The 19,745-nt window shown below is 45.7% G+C and overlaps 1 protein-coding gene across 5 annotated transcripts in view; it reads right to left on the minus strand.

Annotated features, from left to right (window-relative positions):
• SLC29A1 (solute carrier family 29 member 1 (Augustine blood group)) overlaps positions 1 to 19,745 on the minus strand; it is a 444,508-nt gene that overhangs the window by 372,744 nt on the left and 52,019 nt on the right. For 2 of the 5 annotated variants that reach the window (XM_086925861.1, XM_086925864.1), the window contains one exon: positions 17,157 to 17,281. The exons of 1 other annotated variant lie outside the window; for it this stretch is intronic. The gene's annotated coding sequence lies outside the window, so the exon portion shown is untranslated. Of the gene's footprint in view, positions 1 to 17,156; positions 17,411 to 19,745 lie in introns of all 5 variants that reach the window. 2 more of the 5 variants (XM_086925862.1, XM_086925865.1) reach the window with 2 other exon arrangements.

A 19,745-nucleotide genomic window follows, 5' to 3' on the forward strand; every position in this document is an offset into this window, starting at 1 on the left:
TATGTATATACTAGATCAGTAATATAAATATTCATTGGTGCAATGATGGTGATTTATGGTCGTCGCAAATATGTACAGATTTAAGTATTTACTTTGATTATTTATCAATTGCGATATGTTGCATATATCCGTGGGGTAAAAATGAGGTAACAAAGTTTAAAAATTGTACATAAGAAAATGAGAGAAAATAATGTTTTTCTTGTCAAACAGACCGGATTAGGCTGAAGTATTTTCTTTATCTCTATAGGCTTGGAGTCATGTGACTATTCCGGCACTACAAATCACTGGGTGTAATTCGACCATGTCATGTGATCAAGGGCTCCAGGGCCCGAAACGCGTCATGGCGGACAAGAGGGTGCACAGAATAAAATAAGCGTTTAAACCAACCTGAATGGGTCCGTTTCGTTTTTGGCTTCCAGTTGCTTTGGGGCGGAAGGCGAAGTTCCAGACATATATATATATATATATATATATATATATATATATATATATATATATATATATATATATTCACTGAGTGATGTAATATGTGACGTCATCAGCAGTGCATTGCGGGCACGCGAGTTATAGTTAGCTGAACTAACTATAACGGGGGAATTTCAATGGTTTTGTATGAGTGAAATGTCCAGCTAACTATAACATGTGTGAAACCTATGGTTTTTTCAGTGACTTTCTAAGGTTTTTTAAATGCTAATTCCTAACTATAACGTGGCTGAAACCTATGGTTTTTTCAGTGAATTTCTAAGGTTTTTTAAATGCTAAATCCTAACTACGACATGGCTGAAACCTATGGTTTTTTTCAGTGAACTTCTAAGGTTTTTTAAATGCTAAATTCTAACTATAACGTGGCTGAAACCTATGGTTTTTTCAGTGAATTTCCAAGGTTTTATAAATGATAATTTTCAAATGTATTAATTGTTATATTTTTTTATACTGATTTACTACATTATTTTAAGTTATTTATTTTTAGATATTTTATTTTTTAAATTACATTACATATTTTTTATATAAATTGAAAAATAAATGTTTTTAAAAATATTGAAATTGTAATTTTTTTCTATAGTTTTTTAATTTATATATATTTTATATAGCAGGCAATGATATCCTATGGAAGGAAATTCAAGGTACTGTAACTACTATTAGAATTACTTTTCAGGATCAGTAGTGAGCTGAAAGATGCAGAACTGCGGTCTCTCCTGATAACAGGTAAGTAAATCGGAATTCGTAGTTCGGCTGATTTTTGAGGAAAAACTCCACATTTTGAAAAATGTCCAACTGAAACCAGTCAATGTTAGCCTATGAAAGAAAATTCAAGTTACTGTAAGTATGGTTACAATTACTTTTCAGGATCAGTAGTGGGCTGAAAGATGCAGCACTGAGGTCTCTCCTGATAACAGGTGAGTAAATCGGAATTCATAGTTCGGCTGATTTTAAAGGAATTTTTTAAAGTTCCAAAACTCCACACTTAGAAGAATTTCCAAGTGAAACCAGTCAATGTTAGCCTATGGAACGAAATTCAAGTTTCTGTAACTACGGTTAGAATTACTTTTCAGGATCAGTAGTGGGCTGAAAGATGCAACACTGAGGTCTCTCCTGTTAACAGGCAAGTAAATCAGAATTCGTAGTTCGGCTGATTTTACAGGAATATTTTGCACAATAGCGAAGGAAGGGGGCGGGGCCTGAGGTGCAAACACGCCCTATGGCGCGTTTTAGGTTGGGGAATTAATTCCCCAACTTAAAACGCGCCACAGGGCATGTTTGCACTCATATCACCTCAAACCCTGCCCCCTACCTTCACCAGTGTGCAAGCGAGCCCTGTAGCGTGTTCTAAGTTGGGGGATTAAGTCCCCTTGCATACTGGGGGATGCTGGGGGCCAACTAGCCCACCAGGAACCTCCAGTATGTGCCAGGGGACTGCGTTGCAGAGAGGTGTAAAAGGGGCGTGGCCTCATTACACCTCTCTACAACGCAGCCCCCTGGCGCGTTTGCAGAGGGGGAACTAATTCCTCTTGCATACTGGGGGTCCCTGGAGGACAACTAGCCCACCAGCAACCTCCAGTATTCACCAGGGGGCTGCGTTGCAGAGAGGTGTAAAAAGGGGCGTGGCCTCATTGCACCTTTCTGCAAGGGAGCCCGCTGACCCATACTGGAGGTTCCTGGTGGGCTGGTTGGCCCCCAGGGACCCCCAGTATGCAAGTGGAAGTAGTTCCACCTGGCACATTTGCAGAGAGGTGCAGGGAGGGAGCTGGCATTGCTTTTCTTCATTGGGAGCAGCTAACATGCTGCTCCTCATGCAGAAAAGCAATCCGCTTTGATTTTTGAAAGAAAGAGCAGGTTTCCTGCTCTCTCTTTAAAAAATTGTAAAGCCCCGGGGGGTGGTGGTCTCCGGGGCAGGGGGGTCCATCACGGACAACCCTTTTCTACATATTTGAGCCCCGGGGATGTGGGGGGGGGGGGCTTGAGCCCCCCCACATAGGTTTATTAAAAAAAAAAAAAACGAAGCCCCGGGGGTGGCGATCCCGGTGCTGCGGGGGGGCTGTGAGCCCCGCGCATACTTAGTAAGAAAGCCCCGGGGGTGGTGGTCCCCAGGGCTCGGGGGGCCTCAGAGGCCCCCCATCATTAATATCACAGCCCCGGGGAATGGCGGTCCCTGGGGCTGCAGGGGGGCCGTGAGCCCCCCGCATACTTAATAAGAAAGCCCGGGGGGTGGCGGTCCCTGGGGCGCCTTAGAGCCCCCCATCATTAATATCAAAGCCCCAGGGGTGGCGGTCCCCGGGGCTGCGGGGAGCCGTGAGCCCCCGTATACTTAATAAGAAAGCCCCGGGGGTGGCGGTCCCCAGGGCTGCGGGGGGCTGTGAGCCCCCGCTATTATAATTACTTTGCTATGGGGGGTGGCAGTCCCCAGGGCAGAGTTGGGGGGATTTCCCCCTCCCCCACCCTTTTTTTACATTATGCCCCCGGGATTCGGTCCCCCCGGGGGCTAATTTAAAAAAAAGCAGACCGGGTTTTTTTTTTTCACGGGGTACGCGTTCCCGAGATTTAAAAAAAAAAGTTTTGGGCCTTGAAGGTCCTAGTGGAACCCCCTGAGCAGGCCTAGGGGGTCAGGGTGATTCTACCCTGCCCCCTTACTGCGTTCGGCACGTTTGTTTTTCTGCTTTCTTGTGCCTCGGTACTACAGAGGCACAAGATGGCTGCCAACAATTCCTGGTTTGGAGTGTTGAGAGACAGTTGACAGCCAATTAGCATTCAGCTCGTGCTCGGGAATGTACGCGTACGGTACTCGTACGGTACTTCGTCTGTAGGTATATCTATGATTTTACTTTTGATTTTCTCAGGAACTAGTGAACGGATTTACACCATATAACAAAAGGGTAATCTGCAAGCCGAACTCTACCTTTTTGCCAAATTTGGTGTAATTCCGTTCAGCCGTTCGGGCTGTAGCCCTGGCTAAAGGTCCTATGGAAAATTGCATGGGGAAAACATGTTTTGGGACCCCCCTTTTTTCTCGGCCCCCACTTGACAGATCAACCCCAAACTTTCAGGAAAGGAGCGGAGCGGAGCAGGCCATTTTCTTAGAGAATTTCGCGAAAATTCGTCTACCGGCGCCAAAGTTATTCCAAATAGAATGTTGCTGCCTTCCTATGGAAACTAGGTCCTAACTATAACTACCTACTGGCGACCGCCAGTAGGTAATATATATATATATATATATATATATATATATATATATATATATATATATATATATATATATATATATATATATGTATTCACTGAAAAAACCATTGGTTATAGACCATATATAGTTAGGGATTAGCCTTTTCAAAACCTTATTTTACTCACACAAAACCATTGAAATTTCATATATAGTTAGTTCCACTAACTATATATCGCGCACCCGCAATCCACTGCTGATGATGTCACATATTACATCATTCATGACATGGTTAGTGACATCACTGATGACATCACTGATGACATCTCAAATGACATCACTGATGACATCACTGATGACAACATCCAGTGACTGTATGTTTCTGTAAAGTTAAAATATGTCTTACATATTGAAGAATGAGTGGATGTATAAGTGTCTGGATGAAGGATTTAGTAGGTGCATGACTGACTGTATGAGTGAGTGATTAAATGTGTCTCACTGAGTGCATGGGTTAGTGACTAAACTGTTTTAATTTGTGCATCATTATATCTGTTGTTCTACAAACTGCTGCATATGTTGATCAGTAGCTATATGAGTAACTGTATGGGTTATTCATTGGTTGTCTAAGTATTTGTATGGGAAACTGAGTGTGTGTGTATGGGTGGCTGGGAGGTGGGTGACTCTGTACATAGATGTGTGAGTAGTTGATTCACTATATGTATGGGTTCAAAAGTGCATGTTGAAACAGCTGTATGGGCGGTTGACTGTGTACGAGTGTATTAGTGAGTTCATGGATATCTCAGTGCTACATGTCAAAGTAAGTACATATGTAAAACACAGTACATGTGAGAGTTGACATATATAAATAACTGTGCATAAGAGCCAGTGAATGTGTGAGTGGCTGTATGGATCATTGTGAACATGTATCAGGGATTGTATAAGAGAGTAAAGTAAATGTGTTAGTATATGTTTGAATAAGTAAGGTGTGTATAACTGTATAGTTGAGAAAATGGAGGTGTGATTGATTTTTTGCATAACTGACTAGGTGTGTGAGTAACTCCATGGATGAGTGACAGTCTGTGACTGTCTGTTTACACTGATTGTATCTAAGGTTATATTAGAGTCTGAAGAGGTTCATGGTATTATCACATGAATGATATCATCAGTGATGTGATCAGTCATGTCAAATGAGATGTTATCAGTGATTTTATCAGTGATGTCATTTGAGATGTCATCAGTGATGTCATTTGAGATGTCATCAGTGATGTCATCAGTGATGTCACTAACCATGTCATGAATGATGTAATATGTGACATCATCAGCAGTGGATTGCGGGTGCGCGATATATAGTTAGTGGAACTAACTATATATGAAATTTCAATGGTTTTGTGTGAGTAAAATAAGGTTTTGAAAAGGCTAATCCCTAACTATATATGGTCTATAACCAATGGTTTTTTCAGTGAATTTTCAAGGTTTTGTAAATGCAAATTCCTAACTATATATGGCCTATAACCTATGGTTTTTTCAGTCAATTTCATTGGTTTTTTAATAGCAAATATCAAAAGCTGTAAAATGTCAAGTACGTGATAGGTAAAAACTTTTTCGTGTTTATGCACGCTGATGTGCTTTGAACGCTGCCCCCCTCCGCTCTTTTCTCTTAGTAGTACTCTCTCTTTGCAGATAGTGAAGAGTAGTTAACGCAGGCCTTTACCCCCGTTGTAATCCGTCGTGCCTGCTTGTCTCTCCATTTGATTGATTGTTATCCAAGCATTTACTGTTTTACAATTGATTCTCTTTGGTTCATTCTCTATTTACAAACAAGCACAAAGTCGCAATACTCTGTTTAGTCTTTGCAGATAGTGAAAAATCGTGAAAAATCGTGTAAAAAAATAAAAGTAATCGAGCAAAATCAGTAGGCCACTAATTGGATCTCTTTTTGACCTCGCTAAAATAGAAATATTAGGAACAACCCTTCATGAGAAATACGAAAATAGTGAGATGAACTGAGCTCCACACCATGAGGGCTGCAAGACAGCTCGGCTCCGTCACCCACCCCGCCCAAAATAACGACAAACCCTATGCAAATATTAAAAATATATACAACACACCAGCAAAGAAACAGGGTAAAACATTTTATTAAATAACTATTTACATAACTATTTTATACTTTTTATTGCCCGATCCGGCTAGCTCAATCGATCGAGCATGAAACTCATGCACTCTGATAGCAAGCGTTGCTGCTGATGCTATGCAGACCAAAACTGGTTTTCAGTTTGTACATTTTTCTAGATTTTTCCATCCAAGGTTGGTTGAGTTTGTAGAACGATGGCTTCAGATTTTCAACATACGGTGTGGTGGCGCGGACTGGGAGGGGGCGCTTCGCTCCTGCCCCCTCCCCAAGTAAGATTTTCATACGTGAAAGTACGTTAATGGTTTTGGTCCCTGAGTTGCTTCGATGTCACTGCCATTCTCAAATGGCATAAGTTCTGGATGTTGGGTGCCATAGTTCAGAGTTCTGAGCAGCGCTTGTAACACTGTCTGAAGCTTATTTCCACCTACTGCAGCTTCACTATTCTCAAAGTAAGTGAGGGTCGTTTGTGGACCTGACTGCATTTGAAAACAATGTGATATGGTACCTCCCTAAACCGCTTGACGGAGGCCCCCGAGGGGCGGTCTGATGGCACGGACTCGGAGAAGACGCTTGGCTCCGACCCCCTCCCCAAGTCTTATAGCACCGGTTTAGCCTGAGATCGCCCCCGACATAGGCGGCCGGCTCCCGGGGTCCGGCGGAACTTTTTGCCTTTTGATGACTCTTCTATTCTGGACCTTGTCCCACAATCCGTTTCACCTGAAGACACGACCAGGTCCCTGAATGTGTGCAGGGGGACGCTATTGATTGAATGAAAATGGCGGCTTGACACAAAGCTGACTCAAGCGTTGCTGTTGATGCTATACAGACAAAAATTGGTTTTCAGTTTGTACATTCTTCAGGATTTTTTTTTCCATCCAAGGCTGATTGAGAGTTTGTAGAAAAATGGCTTCAGATTTTCCACATATTACTCTTCAACATTCTTCCTAAATGTAACAATGTGAGACTCACTAGGAGAACGGCTGTTTATCTTTCCTTTCAAAATGCTGCCAACAATATTTTCTGAATGGAAGACACCATTTTGTAGCATAAAGGGCCGAAAGGGGTTCTGGTCTGGCCGATGGTTGGTGGAGACATTTTGACTATATCTTGGACCTGCCCGGCCTCGTCCAAAATGGCGCCGGTATAAATGGGACTCGTAACTCCTTGTTGTGTACTGGTTGAACAACCTTGATATCACGAGATATGAATGCAGTTTTGATGCTCATGGCGGGCGGGGACGAGAATTGATTGAATATTTCGACATCCCTATTGATATTAAGTTCTGATGTGTTATTGATTACTGTACTATTGAAAGTTCGAATTAACGTCACTCATGGTACTTGCCCGCAAATGTTTATCTAGATAACTTTTTTGTAAGTGGCCCTGTCGTATTTTAATTACAAAATGTACGTCCACCGATTCCGCAACTGTTAGACACCTTAGTTCTTGCAACCTAATGGCCCGCTCGTTACGTTCCTCTATAATGTAAATGTCTCCTCATCATATACGATTTCAGTTTGCTCCGTGGCCGGCCCACGTGGTTATAGGCCCGTATTTGTATACTGACATTTTCACAATAAAGGTTTTTAAAACAAAACATGGTAGTAGTATTTACATTGGTAAAGTTTTTACTTTTAGTCACTGTTTTCGAATCAGTAAAAGGCTAAGCGCGAATATCTCCAAAAGCTAACACCTGCCCTGAGCAGTTCTTAGCCATGTTATCCAATGGGAGGTGGATAACATGGCTAAGAGCATTTGCTCGATAATGCATGAATATCGCTGACTTTTCAGCGATATTCATGCATTGCGGCCGTTTTTTATCGCATTTGCGATAAACCTTGCTAATAGCAAGGTTTATCTGCAATAAAAATCGCCGATGTGCGGCGATAATTTTTGTCTCTAAACAAGTTAGAGACAAAAATTATCGCTAGTTGTTGGTAATATGCCCCCGGGTTTTTGCTTGCAGAAATCGGGAGGCGGGAGACTAGCACTGAAATCAGTAGTCTCACGCCTGAATCGGGAGGGTTGGCATGTCTGGATTCTCTACAGCTGGGGCCATAAACTACATCCGCAGGGCTAGGTGATAGCCTGGGACCGGCCTGGCATCTAAAATGGCTGCCGTGCACGACAAAATTGTGGCATTGGAAAAAAGGCAAGATGGCGCAGACAATGTTTATCAATAAGGATTCATTTATAACAAAATATTTTATCGCACTGACAAATTGGCGGTCAACACTTCCTGATTTCCATTGAATCGAACGTTAACAGACGTCACGCAGCAAAAAAAAAAAAAGCTCACGCACAGCCGCTGGAAGACATGTATCAACATATATGAGCCTCCTCAGCCACCCTCAGAAAACATAAGGGATTAGGATACGTCTCCCGCACCCCCTTATACCTAGTAATTTAATTAAAACGAAGCACAAAATGGCGAATTCCCGTTTCGCTACCAGTTTGCGGCCCAGTTCGCGGCCCGGGAAGCGCTTCTACCGTGAAAAATTATTTTTTTTTTATTTTCCCCACGGGACCCTTTAATAACCCCAACAACATTCCTAGGGGGTCAAGAGGGGTATACCTTGCCCCCTTTCATTAAATTCCCCCTTCGTTTTTCACCTCTTCTTCTCTCTCGATCCTACCGAGAGATAAGATGGCGGCCGCTCCGGACTGTTTAGAATGTTGACAGACACCGGGGAGCCAATCAGCTTCGCATCGCAAAGTTCCGTTTCGCGAAAAGTAAGCGGACCGGAGCGCTGTTACAGATATATATCTTGTTTTGAACGTTAATTTCTCAAAATCCACTGGAGCACATATATTGAGACCTAGCAAAGGCACATCGGGCTAACAGTCCCTACAATTTTGCCAAGTTTCGTGCAAATCCATTCAGCCGTTCGAGCTAAAAGTGAGGCCAAAGGCCATATGGAAATTAACATGGGAAAAACGCGTTTTGGGACCCCCCTTTTTTCTCGGCCCCCCCTTGACGAAACCCCCCCAAATTTTCAGGGGCTGCTCAGAAACGAAATGTGCCATTTTCCTGAAAATTTCAGCCGATTCCGTCCACAAACGCCAAAGTTATTAGACATAGAATTTTCAAAAGTTCCATAGACAAAAAATCCTAACTATATATACCTACTGGCGACACGCCAGTAGGTAATATATATATATATATATATATATATATATCCAACATTAAAGTTCGCCTGCTGTAGGAAGAGCCCAACACTCGGTATTCAATAGCCCAACTCTTTAATGAAGGGAATGATGTGGCAGAACAGCTCAGTCCAGCATAAGATTAGCCCGACGCGTTTCGTGATACTCATCACTTCTTCTGGGGCTTCTGGCTTGTTAACTGGCCGAAACAGCAGTTTACGCGGCATCGCGTTTATGTAATTGTTTCCGCCCCAGTGGGCGCGGCCGCTCCCCGTGGCCTGTGGTAATTGTAGTTCCATGCCGCTGCCGTTCTGTTAGTCAAAAATTGCCAAAATTAAAATCACAGTGGATTGCGGTGCCAAGCTGCCACATAACACACCGCTTGCTTGCTCCTTCAGAAAAAGGCACCCAATGTCCTTACGTGAAAGCGCCAGGTGACGCCACCACAGGACCGCCATCACCACAATGGCAGCTGGGCTCTATTCCCGCGGCTCAGGCAAGCCGCAAAACATCCAACATTAAAGTTCGCCTGCTGTAGGAAGAGCCCAACACTCGGTATTCAATAGCCCAACTCTTTAATGAAGGGAATGATGTGGCAGAACAGCTCAGTCCAGCATAAGATTAGCCCGACGCGTTTCGTGATACTCATCACTTCTTCTGGGGCTTCTGGCTTGTTAACTGGCCGAAACAGCAGTTTACGCGGCATCGCGTTTATGTAATTGTTCCCGCCCCAGTGGGCGCGGCCGCTCCCCGTGGCCTGTGGTAATTGTAGTTCCATGCCGCTGCCGTTCTGTTAGTCAAAAATTGCCAAAATTAAAATCACAGTGGATTGCGGTGCCAAGCTGCCACATAACACACCACTTGCTTGCTCCTTCAGAAAAAGGCACCCAATGTCCTTACCCGAAAGCGCCAGGTGACGCCACCACAGGACCGCCATCACCACAATGGCAGCCGGGCTCTATTCCCGCGGCTCAGGCAAGCCGCAAAACATCCAACATTAAAGTTCGCCTGCTGTAGGAAGAGCCCAACACTCGGTATTCAATAGCCCAACTCTTTAATGAAGGGAATGATGTGGCAGAACAGCTCAGTCCAGCATAAGATTAGCCCGACGCGTTTCGTGATACTCATCACTTCTTCTGGGGCTTCTGGCTTGTTAACTGGCCGAAACAGCAGTTTACGCGGCATCGCGTTTATGTAATTGTTCCCGCCCCAGTGGGCGCGGCCGCTCCCCGTGGCCTGTGGTAATTGTAGTTCCATGCCGCTGCCGTTCTGTTAGTCAAAAATTGCCAAAATTAAAATCACAGTGGATTGCGGTGCCAAGCTGTCACATAACACACCACTTGCTTGCTCCTTCAGAAAAAGGCACCCAATGTCCTTACGTGAAAGCGCCAGGTGACGCCACCACAGGACCGCCATCACCACAATGGCAGCCGGGCTCTATTCCCGCGGCTCAGGCAAGCCGCAAAACATCCAACATTAAAGTTCGCCTGCTGTAGGAAGAGCCCAACACTCGGTATTCAATAGCCCAACTCTTTAAAGAAGGGAATGATGTGGCAGAACAGCTCAGTCCAGCATAAGATTAGCCCGACGCGTTTCGTGATACTCATCACTTCTTCTGGGGCTTCTGGCTTGTTAACTGGCCGAAACAGCAGTTTACGCGGCATCGCGTTTATGTAATTGTTCCCGCCCCAGTGGGCGCGGCCGCTCCCCGTGGCCTGTGGTAATTGTAGTTCCATGCCGCTGCCGTTCTGTTAGTCAAAAATTGCCAAAATTAAAATCACAGTGGATTGCGGTGCCAAGCTGCCACATAACACACCACTTGCTTGCTCCTTCAGAAAAAGGCACCCAATGTCCTTACCCGAAAGCGCCAGGTGACGCCACCACAGGACCGCCATCACCACAATGGCAGCCGGGCTCTATTCCCGCGGCTCAGGCAAGCCGCAAAACATCCAACATTAAAGTTCGCCTGCTGTAGGAAGAGCCCAACACTCGGTATTCAATAGCCCAACTCTTTAATGAAGGGAATGATGTGGCAGAACAGCTCAGTCCAGCATAAGATTAGCCCGACGCGTTTCGTGATACTCATCACTTCTTCTGGGGCTTCTGGCTTGTTAACTGGCCGAAACAGCAGTTTACGCGGCATCGCGTTTATGTAATTGTTCCCGCCCCAGTGGGCGCGGCCGCTCCCCGTGGCCTGTGGTAATTGTAGTTCCATGCCGCTGCCGTTCTGTTAGTCAAAAATTGCCAAAATTAAAATCACAGTGGATTGCGGTGCCAAGCTGTCACATAACACACCACTTGCTTGCTCCTTCAGAAAAAGGCACCCAATGTCCTTACGTGAAAGCGCCAGGTGACGCCACCACAGGACCGCCATCACCACAATGGCAGCCGGGCTCTATTCCCGCGGCTCAGGCAAGCCGCAAAACATCCAACATTAAAGTTCGCCTGCTGTAGGAAGAGCCCAACACTCGGTATTCAATAGCCCAACTCTTTAAAGAAGGGAATGATGTGGCAGAACAGCTCAGTCCAGCATAAGATTAGCCCGACGCGTTTCGTGATACTCATCACTTCTTCTGGGGCTTCTGGCTTGTTAACTGGCCGAAACAGCAGTTTACGCGGCATCGCGTTTATGTAATTGTTCCCGCCCCAGTGGGCGCGGCCGCTCCCCGTGGCCTGTGGTAATTGTAGTTCCATGCCGCTGCCGTTCTGTTAGTCAAAAATTGCCAAAATTAAAATCACAGTGGATTGCGGTGCCAAGCTGCCACATAACACACCGCTTGCTTGCTCCTTCAGAAAAAGGCACCCAATGTCCTTACGTGAAAGCGCCAGGTGACGCCACCACAGGACCGCCATCACCACAATGGCAGCTGGGCTCTATTCCCGCGGCTCAGGCAAGCCGCAAAACATCCAACATTAAAGTTCGCCTGCTGTAGGAAGAGCCCAACACTCGGTATTCAATAGCCCAACTCTTTAATGAAGGGAATGATGTGGCAGAACAGCTCAGTCCAGCATAAGATTAGCCCGACGCGTTTCGTGATACTCATCACTTCTTCTGGGGCTTCTGGCTTGTTAACTGGCCGAAACAGCAGTTTACGCGGCATCGCGTTTATGTAATTGTTTCCGCCCCAGTGGGCGCGGCCGCTCCCCGTGGCCTGTGGTAATTGTAGTTCCATGCCGCTGCCGTTCTGTTAGTCAAAAATTGCCAAAATTAAAATCACAGTGGATTGCGGTGCCAAGCTGCCACATAACACACCGCTTGCTTGCTCCTTCAGAAAAAGGCACCCAATGTCCTTACGTGAAAGCGCCAGGTGACGCCACCACAGGACCGCCATCACCACAATGGCAGCTGGGCTCTATTCCCGTGGCTCAGGCAAGCCGCAAAACATCCAACATTAAAGTTCGCCTGCTGTAGGAAGAGCCCAACACTCGGTATTCAATAGCCCAACTCTTTAATGAAGGGAATGATGTGGCAGAACAGCTCAGTCCAGCATAAGATTAGCCCGACGCGTTTCGTGATACTCATCACTTCTTCTGGGGCTTCTGGCTTGTTAACTGGCCGAAACAGCAGTTTACGCGGCATCGCGTTTATGTAATTGTTCCCGCCCCAGTGGGCGCGGCCGCTCCCCGTGGCCTGTGGTAATTGTAGTTCCATGCCGCTGCCGTTCTGTTAGTCAAAAATTGCCAAAATTAAAATCACAGTGGATTGCGGTGCCAAGCTGCCACATAACACACCACTTGCTTGCTCCTTCAGAAAAAGGCACCCAATGTCCTTACGTGAAAGCGCCAGGTGACGCCACCACAGGACCGCCATCACCACAATGGCAGCCGGGCTCTATTCCCGCGGCTCAGGCAAGCCGCAAAACATCCAACATTAAAGTTCGCCTGCTGTAGGAAGAGCCCAACACTCGGTATTCAATAGCCCAACTCTTTAATGAAGGGAATGATGTGGCAGAACAGCTCAGTCCAGCATAAGATTAGCCCGACGCGTTTCGTGATACTCATCACTTCTTCTGGGGCTTCTGGCTTGTTAACTGGCCGAAACAGCAGTTTACGCGGCATCGCGTTTATGTAATTGTTCCCGCCCCAGTGGGCGCGGCCGCTCCCCGTGGCCTGTGGTAATTGTAGTTCCATGCCGCTGCCGTTCTGTTAGTCAAAAATTGCCAAAATTAAAATCACAGTGGATTGCGGTGCCAAGCTGTCACATAACACACCACTTGCTTGCTCCTTCAGAAAAAGGCACCCAATGTCCTTACGTGAAAGCGCCAGGTGACGCCACCACAGGACCGCCATCACCACAATGGCAGCCGGGCTCTATTCCCGCGGCTCAGGCAAGCCGCAAAACATCCAACATTAAAGTTCGCCTGCTGTAGGAAGAGCCCAACACTCGGTATTCAATAGCCCAACTCTTTAAAGAAGGGAATGATGTGGCAGAACAGCTCAGTCCAGCATAAGATTAGCCCGACGCGTTTCGTGATACTCATCACTTCTTCTGGGGCTTCTGGCTTGTTAACTGGCCGAAACAGCAGTTTACGCGGCATCGCGTTTATGTAATTGTTCCCGCCCCAGTGGGCGCGGCCGCTCCCTGTGGCCTGTGGTAATTGTAGTTCCATGCCGCTGCCGTTCTGTTAGTCAAGCTGCCACATAACACACCACTTGCTTGCTCCTTCAGAAAAAGGCACCCAATGTCCTTACGTGAAAGCGCCAGTTGTTCTGCCACATCATTCCCTTCATTTAAGAGTTGGGCTATTGAATACCGAGTGTTGGGCTCTTCCTACAGCAGGCGAACTTTAATGTTGGATGTTTTGCGGCTTGCCTGAGCCGCGGGAATAGAGCCCGGCTGCCATTGTGGTGATGGCGGTCCTGTGGTGGCGTCACCTGGCGCTTTCACGTAAGGACATTGGGTGCCTTTTTCTGAAGGAGCAAGCAAGTGGTGTGTTATGTGGCAGCTTGGCACCGCAATCCACTGTGATTTTAATTTTGGCAATTTTTGACTAACAGAACGGCAGCGGCATGGAACTACAATTACCACAGGCCACGGGGAGCGGCCGCGCCCACTGGGGCGGGAACAATTACATAAACGTGATGCCGCGTAAACTGCTGTTTCGGCCAGTTAACAAGCCAGAAGCCCCAGAAGAAGTGATGAGTATCACGAAACGCGTCGGGCTAATCTTATGCTGGACTGAGCTGTTCTGCCACATCATTCCCTTCATTAAAGAGTTGGGCTATTGAATACCGAGTGTTGGGCTCTTCCTACAGCAGGCGAACTTTAATGTTGGATGTTTTGCGGCTTGCCTGAGCCGCGGGAATAGAGCCCGGCTGCCATTGTGGTGATGGCGGTCCTGTGGTGGCGTCACCTGGCGCTTTCACGTAAGGACATTGGGTGCCTTTTTCTGAAGGAGCAAGCAAGTGGTGTGTTATGTGGCAGCTTGGCACCGCAATCCACTGTGATTTTAATTTTGGCAATTTTTGACTAACAGAACGGCAGCGGCATGGAACTACAATTACCACAGGCCACGGGGAGCGGCCGCGCCCACTGGGGCGGGAACAATTACATAAACGCGATGCCGCGTAAACTGCTGTTTCGGCCAGTTAACAAGCCAGAAGCCCCAGAAGAAGTGATGAGTATCACGAAACGCGTCGGGCTAATCTTATGCTGGACTGAGCTGTTCTGCCACATCATTCCCTTCATTAAAGAGTTGGGCTATTGAATACCGAGTGTTGGGCTCTTCCTACAGCAGGCGAACTTTAATGTTGGATGTTTTGCGGCTTGCCTGAGCCGCGGGAATAGAGCCCGGCTGCCATTGTGGTGATGGCGGTCCTGTGGTGGCGTCACCTGGCGCTTTCACGTAAGGACATTGGGTGCCTTTTTCTGAAGGAGCAAGCAAGTGGTGTGTTATGTGGCAGCTTGGCACCGCAATCCACTGTGATTTTAATTTTGGCAATTTTTGACTAACAGAACGGCAGCGGCATGGAACTACAATTACCACAGGCCACGGGGAGCGGCCGCGCCCACTGGGGCGGGAACAATTACATAAACGCGATGCCGCGTAAACTGCTGTTTCGGCCAGTTAACAAGCCAGAAGCCCCAGAAGAAGTGATGAGTATCACGAAACGCGTCGGGCTAATCTTATGCTGGACTGAGCTGTTCTGCCACATCATTCCCTTCATTAAAGAGTTGGGCTATTGAATACCGAGTGTTGGGCTCTTCCTACAGCAGGCGAACTTTAATGTTGGATATATATATATATATATATATATATATATATATATATATATATATATATATATATATATATATATATATATATATATATATATATATATATATATATATATATATATATATATATATATACACACATATATATATATATATATGTATATATATATATGTGTATATATATATATATATATATATATATATATATACACACACACATGTATATGGTGTGGATTAGGAGGTTTGCTGTCCCCTTCTTTACATGGCTTGTAGCTGTTCAGCGTTGTTTCATTTGTTGGATTTGATATCCTTTGCATTAAAATGGAACTGCAGCCAGATTAATCCCCTCTCATACTCTCTGCAGGACAGCTCTCCACCTCTCTCATCATCCGGCTAAGCCTGTCTATAGCTGTTGGCCAATGACAAAGCATTTGACGCCTTCTGCGTCTAGGATTATTTTGGCTGGGTAAAGACTAAAGGATGTCCTTCTTTAGCACGGATCTCATCTTCTCAGCCTTCATGTTTGCGACAACCTCTGGTATTTGCTTTCACACTTTATCCGCCCTTTAATGCCATTTAAGGTTTGGCCTCATCCAAGCTGGTTGAGAATTTGGCTAGTTGAGAATTTGGCTGGTTACCACCCTCTCGGTTAGACGCCTTCTCCATACCCAAGGACAGATGTGAGGAGGGGTTATCGCAATACGTTTCTAAAGGGACGCACAGGAACTGTCTTGTCACTGTGCCGTATAAGAAAGAGGAATGAGAGAGGATAGACCGATACAAAGGACGCCAAGTCCTGGTTCGGGGGACCTTTCCAGCATCAGTTCCATGATGCTGTCTTACGACTCTCTTAAGACATCCTCTTGCAGTCGCTGCTTGTTGTGTTGAGTCTCCTTGAGATAGGGATTGTGTTTTCCATGATCAGTCTTCTGATTGTGAGACGACAGCAATGGCTGTCTCTATGATTTGGTGACAGCCGAAAGTGGTGTGATGGAGGTCCGCATCATAGGCTCAGAGGTGACTGGTAAGCCAGCAGCTTGGTAGCTAAACCTACTGGTCACATAACTCAAACTAACCACAAAAATACAGCATGAGCAGTGAGCCCAATGAACAGCACTTCCTCTTTGGAGCACAGTAAGTAATTTCCAGAGAGGCGTTGTGCATCCGCTATAAGCACCCGTTGCTCAAGGGTGCAACAGATGCGCACAATATGGAAAAATAAATACAGTGATGCACCAACAGAAAATAATAATGCGAAAGATTCCAAATCAAAATGTAGAATGTTCCATATCTTCTTTATAGTACTTTTACAGTAGACATATAGATCCAAGTGTTATAGCAAAACAACACAACCAACGCGTTTCGTTCACCACTGTGAACTTCTTCAGGGTACTATAATTTTGTGCAGCCAATATACCATGATATGCCCCTCATGAAACTGTAGTTCACCATATGGAAATATACCATATATGCGAGGGGTCCCATTAGATTATACACCTTGGATTATTTTAATATCATCCCAGTCCCCCTCCATACTTGACCCCTTAGTCTGTGTCCAGAATAGTAGACAAACTGCAACTCACACCACGTGAGTGCAAAAACCAAAATCACATGGATATCCCTGGTTGTGCACAGCCATCCTGTGTGGCACCAAAGAGAGTCTAGAGATGAATAACACCTTGGCACTTAAATCAGAGTTCAAGCTGTGGACGTTTACCAAGCACAGTGTGGTGACAATGATGTTCCTGCTTTCCATTGTCAAGCTGCCGATACCTCTAACCAGAGCTAGAACTAAAAATATGCAACAGCGAACCTGTTTGTACCTGTACACGAGGACTTTCTTGAATATTACATTGGCGACCAAGGTGGGATAGGAAAACATGCATCCAGAACCCCAAGCTTATAGAGCGAAAGCCTGTACAGACTGCGACATAACACCCACAAAAAAGTGACCCAATAAGTAAACATTTGCAACAGATAATATAAAACTTCTAGAAACCTACCTTACACTAAACACTTCTTTCTCTGCTTCCTTGTGTTCTCTAGGCTCTGAGAGACTGTTGGTAGCAGTTCATTGGCAACAAGTCCCTAGATCGCATTCGTATTCATTGGTGTTTGTACAAATGATCTGCAAAAAAAAGGAGAAAACTCATTGTGAAGAATTGTTAAATGAGCCATTGAAAGATTCCATCTTCCAGATAGAGCTCCCTCCTAACCACCATCACCCACGTTTAAGGTGCTGTGTCAATAAACGATTCTGTCACCGGTAGCATCAATCAGTAGATTTGCAGAGCGCTTCTGATCACCGGTGAGGGTATCTAGGCGGTGATGCCCATACTTTGTGGAAGCAAAGATGGATTCAGTATCCAGTAAAGTTCAAGATAGATTTATTTAGGTGACAACCAACTGACCTCAACCGGCATCATCCGGCTGTGGTTCTCCTCAGCGCCTGCTACATCTGAAGCTCAACCGCCCAGAACTGTGACTTCAGTACCTTCTAAGAATGTACGGCCCAAATACAGAACCTTGACCTCAGTACCTTCTAAGAATGTACGGCCCAAATACAGAACCTTGACTTCAGTACCTTCTAAGAATGTACGGCCCAAATACAGAACCTTGACTTCAGTACCTTCTAAGAATGTACGGCCCAAATACAGAACCTTGACTTCAGTACCTTCTAAGAATGTACGGCCCAAATACAGAACCTTGACCTCAGTACCTTCTAAGAATGTACGGCCCAAATACAGAACCTTGACCTCAATAACTTCTAAGAATGTACGGCCCAAATACAGAACCTTGACCTCAATAACTTCTAAGAATGTACGGCCCAAATACAGAACCTTGATGTCAGCCGCCAGGCCTCTTGCACCCTTTCACTGTCTCTCCACCCTTAAAGAACTACTAGTCCCAGAATTCACTGTGAGGGAAGTCACCTTGTATGCTTTCCCATGCTACAATAGGAGCGGTCAGCTGACCTGCTACAGCATATAGGCTGCCAGCTCCTGGTATCAGGTGCTTGGCTTTCCTCCCTGGATTGGACGACGCCCCTTTTCCTTGCCTGCTCGAGTTTTGGAATTATATCCTGAGCACTGTTTTTGAATCCTGAGCTTCCAGCAGTCAAATATGGCTTTGTTACTCGAGCGCGAGGTCGCGCTGCAAGCGTTTAAACGTTGCTTTACTTTTTGTTTACTTAGCGCAAGGTCGCGATAGATTTACCTGGTTTGGTTCTTTCTCCTTTTTTCCCCTGCCTCAGACGCGAGTCGTGTCTTTCTCTTTTTCTCTGACGGTGCAAGCCGCACCAGAATTCAAGCCCTGATTGTTTTTGTTGCGGCGGAGCTAGGCTTTCATTGTGAAGTACACGTTGGGAGTATTCTTCCTTTACCCAGGCATTGTGTGCACGTTAAGATTAAAAAACCACAGTTGATGGACAGAATGCAGAACAATTTCATACATTCACCCCAGTACAGAGATCTGGGCCTAAATCCATCGTTTTTTTGCACTCCACACCATCCCACTTCAGACATGGCTATATGCAAATCAGTCTGACCCTGTGCCTCATGGGAACAGTCCAGCCCGAACTGCCAAGCCATGTCTTACCTGGACCGGAAACAAGCTTCCGAGGACCGGTTTCTGGCATTCCAGCCGTCTTCAGCCCGGCTTGCTTGAATCCAGTGGTAAAGTAAGCATGGGACTCACGTCTGAGCATACCCATCCCACTCGGGGTGACAAATGCAAAAACCACAGGTGGTGGACCATCATCCCCTTTTGTATCGCCACGATAAGATTCAGCCTGCCTAACGGACACACACTGTATTCCTAGAGAGACGCTTTTAAGTTCTTGCGATTAAAACACATGTAAGTATGGGCAAGCATACAATGTGAAATTCTTAACCTTTAGAATTTACCTTGAGCACAGTTTTCATATTGCTATAAATTTCTTACCTTTGTCTCCCTATCCGTCTGCAGGATTATCCGATTTACAGTTCCTTAATTCAGAAAGACGTCCAGGTGGTCCTTTCCTGTCTCTCCCCTCCCTGGGGGTTTCAGTATATCTCAGTGTGCCTACTTGGTTTGAGGTGGCTATACCCTACAGGAGTGAAGAGGCATCATCTTGACTCCCGTGGATCTTGGTTCTGCTGGTCTGGGAATCAGAAACCCCCACACTTGACCTCAGTACCTTCTAAGAATGTACGGCCCAAATACCGAGATTTAACATCAGTACCTTCTAAGAATGTACGGCCCAAATAGAGAACCGTGACTTCAGTACCTTCTAAGAATGTACAGCCCAAATACAGAACGTGACTTCAGTACCTTCTGAGAATGTACAACCCAAATACAAGACCTTGACTTCAGAATCTTCTAAGAATGTACGGCCCAAATACAGAACGTGACTTAAATACCTTCTAAGAATGTACGGCCCAAATAGAGAACGTGACTTCAGTACCTTCTAAGAATGTACGGCCCAAATACAGAACGTGACTTAAGTACCTTCTAAGAATGTACGGCCCAAATAGAGAACGTGACTTCAGTACCTTCTAAGAATGTACGGCCCAAATAGAGAACGTGACTTCAGTACCTTCTAAGAATGTACG

This window comes from Lissotriton vulgaris, chromosome 6 (assembly GCF_964263255.1).
Source record: "Lissotriton vulgaris chromosome 6, aLisVul1.2, whole genome shotgun sequence".
NCBI lineage: Eukaryota > Metazoa > Chordata > Amphibia > Caudata > Salamandridae > Lissotriton > Lissotriton vulgaris.